The sequence below is a fragment of the Amphimedon queenslandica genome, unplaced genomic scaffold, assembly GCF_000090795.2.
Source record: "Amphimedon queenslandica unplaced genomic scaffold, v1.1 AMPQUscaffold_12817, whole genome shotgun sequence".
NCBI classification, from domain to species: Eukaryota; Metazoa; Porifera; class Demospongiae; order Haplosclerida; family Niphatidae; genus Amphimedon; species Amphimedon queenslandica.
In genome coordinates this window covers 31300-37285 of record NW_003546947.1, presented here as the reverse complement: position 1 = coordinate 37285, position 5986 = coordinate 31300, and the positions used below count along the sequence as shown (strand labels likewise).

Below are 5986 nucleotides of genomic sequence, written 5' to 3'. Positions count from 1 at the left end.
GAAAAATAAAAGGTATAAATATTAATTACAAAAATGTATTAAAATTAGCTAATGTAATCAGCAAGCATGTCAGTTTTTATTAAATTACTATTAATAGGTTCATCACAAAAGACGCTAGAGTATCCTCCCCCAGTAGCATCTAAACCAAGATCATTATCACAAAGTGGACAATCTCAACCATTGAAAACAGCAAATAAACCACGATCACTTTCACAAACTGCCCAACCTCCACCAACAGCACCTAAGCCAAGACGATCTCAAGATTCATCATCAGCTCCACATGATCCAACAGCAACAGTACTGCAAGATAAGGAGGGGAAGAAAGATCCATCATCATTAGAACCAATGGAAGGATCAATGTCACCAGAATACATTACAATGAAAGAGATGTTAGCTGATCTTGTTGATCTGTTGGCAGGAAATGTTCCAGTTATTTCTCAGTTAAATAATCATCTCTTTTCATCTGATCTCATTCCTAAAGCAGTACATGTTACTGTTGAAAGCACTGCAGGACTCACTCCTTATAATAGATCTAATGAAATATTCTCTTCAGTACTAGCAACACTTGAGTGCCATCCTAATCCTAATAGTGTGTTCTCTTCTCTCATTATGTCACTGCAGAAAGTAGGGCTAAAGAACATGGCATCTAAACTAATAGAAAAATTAAGTAAGATATACAGTATGTTACATTACATTTCTATTATTTATAATAGAAATGAAAGGTGGTCATGTTGATCCTAATCTAGAGCAGCAACCGTCAGTCAGTAAGGGACCACTTCAACCAGTGGATGTCACTGCACAATCTCACACACCACAACCAACAATCACTGGATCACAATCATCTACTCCTACTACTGTGATTGAGCTCAGTTCAAAGAGTGAAGTTGCTGCCAATATTAAAAGTCTTCATTCTCATTTTGCTTCTGTTGATTCTAATATAAGAGATGAGTTTGAGGAGCTGGTGGAAAAGGGTAAAGTGAAGCTTAAAGCTGTAGCTAGGAGTGCAGCAGCTTATTTAAGCATTCAAGAATCCAGTTTGAAACATGGCAATGTTGGTGAACTATTTCATTCTCTTCAGCCTCATTATGATTTCTTCAGTTGTGGAGGTGTACTCAAGTACTTAGCAGAAATGTACCTTTCAACTGCACAAACTGAACTAACTCAATACATTGATAGTGTTGATAAATTCTCAGAATTATCACAATTGAAGCACATACGATCAACAATCAAAGAGAAATTTTCATCATTACTAGCAGCAGCCTCATCAACCACTAGCAATCAAACAAAATCAGTCATTATTAAACTGAATGACAGATGGGAAGAAATGACAATAAGTAAACTCAAGACAGTCCTCAAGCATTACTTTGGTGTAACATCAAATCTCTTCAGTCACATTAGCTTTGATTATGGTTCATTTGTCATTACACTGTTAATACCAACCTCACTATCACAGTCTCTTATTGATGCTATCAATAACAAAACAAACTCAATGAGTAGATTAGGAATATTGGAAGTTGCTGTTGACAATAAAGCAATTCCTATCAGAAGAAAGGATGATAACAATTTTGACATTTTGCTCCATAAATCAGTTAAAGCTTGTGAATTTTTTGAAGTATTAATGCTACTGCAGTTAGGAGCTGCTCCTAACAGTAAAGATGAGAGAGGAAAGAGTGCAGTAGAGATAGCTAATGAAGGAGGATACACTCAAATAAAAGAAATACTATTAACTGGTGGAGGTGAGTTATTTGATACTACCGTATAGCGGAAAATTTTGGAGGGACTAAAATTTGGCGAATTGCTAAATTTTGGTGATTGGCGGATTTTAATTTGGCGAATTGGTGGCCACGTGCCATTGAGCATGCGTATAATGGCTCAAAATGGCGGGTTTAATTTTGGCGAATGGCTGTCAAAACGCCAAATTCGCCAAATTTAATTCCCTCCAAAATTTCCCGCTATACGGTAATATTAAGATACACACATAATATACCATTAATACAGTAAACCCTCTATTAACACTCTCTATAGTGCACACCTCCTAATGGACAGCACCTAGTGTACCAATTACATTCCTTACTGTATAAAATAACCTCCACATAAAGGACACCTCTGTATAACAGAGACACTTTCACGTCCCATTGTATAGAAGTACCAGTGATTGAGTTTGACAATAAAACTTTATAAAAACAATTCACAAAACACAATAAAAACTACCAAAAATCATAGTCAGTAAAAATGTAAGTTATCATATAGAATTTTCTGCTCTAAAAAAAGAGAAAGAATGAAAAGAGAGAAATATCATTTAAATGCAAAAATTCAAAACAGATAAATAATACCAGATACATGTATATGGTATATGCTTACATTAGCTTGTGCTTTGAAGTTGACTAGCTGGCATAATGGACCAAGGACTATAAAAAGAGAGAGAAAGAGTGAAAGAGAGAGATGGAGGGACAATAATTATTGATTTCAACATATTAATAAAAAGTATAATTGATTTTTGTTTACTGTCACGTTTAGCATGATAAAAGATAGACCACACCCATTCCATCCTAGCAGCTGTAATGACTTACTGGTACAAAAACCAGCATCACCTGGAACAATTAACACACAAACAAGCATCATTAATAAAATAATATAATATAATTATTATTATTTATATTATATGCCTATTATACTGTATTAAAATAATAATATACACACATTAACAGACTGACTGTGTTTATTAATAGGAGAAGAGACTAGAGAGGTGAAGTGGACCAGTTTTGACGCATCCCTCACTAAACCATCAGCAAGTCAATGTCAGGAAGTGATCAGTCAATTAACAGACAGTCATCCGTACATTCACCTCTATCACTCATCACCTGATATTGTATACCTATTGATGTCACTAGCACTAGAGATAAAAACAATAAAGTGTATTGGTATACATAACACTAAAATAACAAAAGATGTCATCCTCTTACTGTCACACAAAATAACAAACAATACTTCATTAGGGATATTATCGATCAGTAATGATTCCATCAATGATGATGGAGTCATTGCACTAACACAATCATTAATTAATAATAAAACAATTACTGGCTTATTTCTTAGTTACAATGCTGACATCACTTCAACCAGTGCTCAGTCACTAGCTGAACTTTTACTGTACAACCACACACTATCTGCCCTTCATCTCAACCATACTAACATTGATACTGATGGAGTACTGGTACTGATGGAATCTCTCAGGACCAATAATACACTAAGGATACTATATCTAGACAATAAACATAAACAAACTTGTTATTCTTTACCTTATTATAAAACTATTGAAAGCAGATTACACTTTGAGTAATTATTTCATATACATATTAGTTTAATAATAAAAAATTATTTTTATTAAATGGAGGGAAAAATTTATGCTGCCACATTGACCACGCCTCTCATGCCAAAAACATATGAAAATTATTCACATGAGGAAGAGAGAGACTGAGAGAAAGAGTGCAGTACAGCAAATGTAATAAAAATTTGAAGTCATGAATTTTAATAAACCCATTGCTCAAAAACTACATTGTAGGCAAAACTGATGAAAAAAAAGATTTTGACAAATTGTTAAATTTTTGGTGATTGGCAGGTTTTAATTACCATGTAATTTTAATTACAAAACTGTCACCTCGAAATTAATCATGTTTATCAAGTTTCATCATGTGCATAAATCAAATGTCAGGATTTATTCTGTCAAAAATTTCCCTCTAAAACTACTACATATAGCTACATGGTACATGGTACATGTATATGTATATATTCCTGCTATGAAGAAATACTCACTCATTGACTGACCTCTTGGAATGACTTCTTCTCGTATCTCTCTTCTCCATATCCTGATCTCTTGAGTCCCTCCTCTGATGAGAGATGAAAGTAGAATATAACATCAGGACAGGGCAGACCTCTATCAGGATCTTTACGCCAATCAACTGATGCACCTATCAAGACAATGATTTTGGACTTATTATTTTGGACTTTGTCTATCCCATAATAATACCAACAACCAAGAGTGCATGTATAAATGTACATACATGCAATACCTAAAGTGTACTTTAATGGAGTATAATAGAGTAAATGGCTCCAAATTTTTATTAAATTTTCTGATAAATATTGATGTCCTTATGCTATGCAGCAAGTTTGAGCAGATTCTGACTTTAATTTCTTGAGTTACAGCCATTTTAAGAAAGTGCTAAAATTCTAAAAAGTACCCAAGACTATATAGCCCAAGGTTTTGTCCAAAAAATTGCCCCAAAATCACCCCCCCCCCAATTTTTGTTACATTTTCTGACTTTTATTATATAAATATTAGCTGATTCCAACAAATGGCCATTTTAAGAAATCAGCCTATTTCAAAAAATATATGCATATTAGATGCTTTTGTTTTCCAAAAATTTGCTCTAAATTTGCTTTATTTTTATACACATCAAAAAAATTTGAAGGGGTAAGGAGTTAAATTTTTGGCAAATTGCAAAATTTTGGTGATCAGCAAAATTTAACTTCGCCACGTGCCTCAAAATAATGGCTCAAAATGACAGATTGTTATTTTGAAAATTGGCTATGAAAACACTGTTTACCTCTCTTTAATATTTCCTGCTGTTTGGTACTTTCAATGCATGTACATGTACATTTCCTTTTTAGCAGCTGTAAAAGTGACACTTGAATGTGCATATCTGTCAATAACTAGTGTTGTACCTCACTTCAAATCTCAACACATTCCAGCCCTAATGAGAGAGAGAGAGAGAGAGAAATCCAATTATCCAACAATTATTGTTCCAAATTAAAATTACATTAATTTTGATGCTAAAATTAATACTCCAACAAACAAATTAAAAATGGTTAAACTTGATTCTTTTGTTACTAAAATTAACATCCTAAACCATACGATCTAATTTTAGAAACAAATCCATTTTAACTTGTGCTAATTTTAGTAACAAAAATCTAAAATTAGAATTCTTACTCCAGCTCCCATCGATTGGCCGAAAACAATAAATGAATGACATGATCGTCCATGTTTAAATTATTCTTCAAGTAATTATCGATCTGACTCCCAGTAACTGGTGCACTCCTATCTAAAAACTTAAAGAAGGGGGACACAGCTGTAGTGTTTTGTTTTATATTGAAGTTGCCTTGCTCTATTTGTAGCTAATAGTTGATACTACATATACACAATCGATAAACTCATATATGATTATTAAATTCTCTCTTTTTTAGTTTCTGTTGTCAGTAGGGCAGAATGAGAACTGTGACATTACAGTAGCAGGTTACTGGTATGTGGTGTTTGAACCAGAAGATATTTCTCTTCCTCCTGCTTGTACTGGGCCCTCTCGTCTCTATACAACCAGCCACTCCCTTTACTATTATAGTTTGTTGTATTTTATCAAAACTTTTAGTTTGATTTAGCAAAATTATTCATTTTTTAACTGTCACATTATATTTGCATACGTTTTGCAATGCTTCTTCATTGTAAACTGCTAAGCTGCTACATTAATCTTTGCAGTCACCTATTAATTTGGTTATTAGTAATTTTATTTAAAGCTGATTATTTATTTACTCCTATGTAACCAATACGCATTAATGTTTTCATGCTGTGTAAAAAGTTTGGGCTGATTTCAATCAAAATTAGATTTTTTTTACTAATTTTTAAAGTTTGCCAAAAATCAGGCCAAAGTCCCTGTACTATAGTACAGGGTCGTTGGCCAAATTTTGTCAAAAATGAAAAGTAGAGAATTCTCAATTTTTATTACATTTTATGATGCATATAGTTATTATGTTTTGTATAAAGTTTGAATTGATTCCGATCAAAATTAGATTTATTATTAATCTTTAAAGTTGCTCCAAAATTGGGCCAGAGTCCCTGTACTAAAACAAGAACATAAAAAATTTTTTAAAAACAAGATGAAGTAGGATTCTAGAGCAAATTTGTAAAAAAGTAACAGAAACAAGGACAAGTAAGATT

General features: G+C 33.0%; 1 protein-coding gene across 1 annotated transcript in view; it reads left to right on the top strand.

Annotated features, from left to right (window-relative positions):
- The first annotated feature begins 2946 nt into the window (after positions 1-2946).
- Positions 2947-5986, top strand: part of LOC109586662 (uncharacterized) — a 12392-nt gene continuing 9352 nt past the window's right edge. Inside the window, exon 1 of the mRNA XM_020002867.1 lies at positions 2947-2950. The gene's annotated coding sequence lies outside the window, so the exon portion shown is untranslated. The remainder of the gene's footprint in view (positions 2951-5986) is intronic.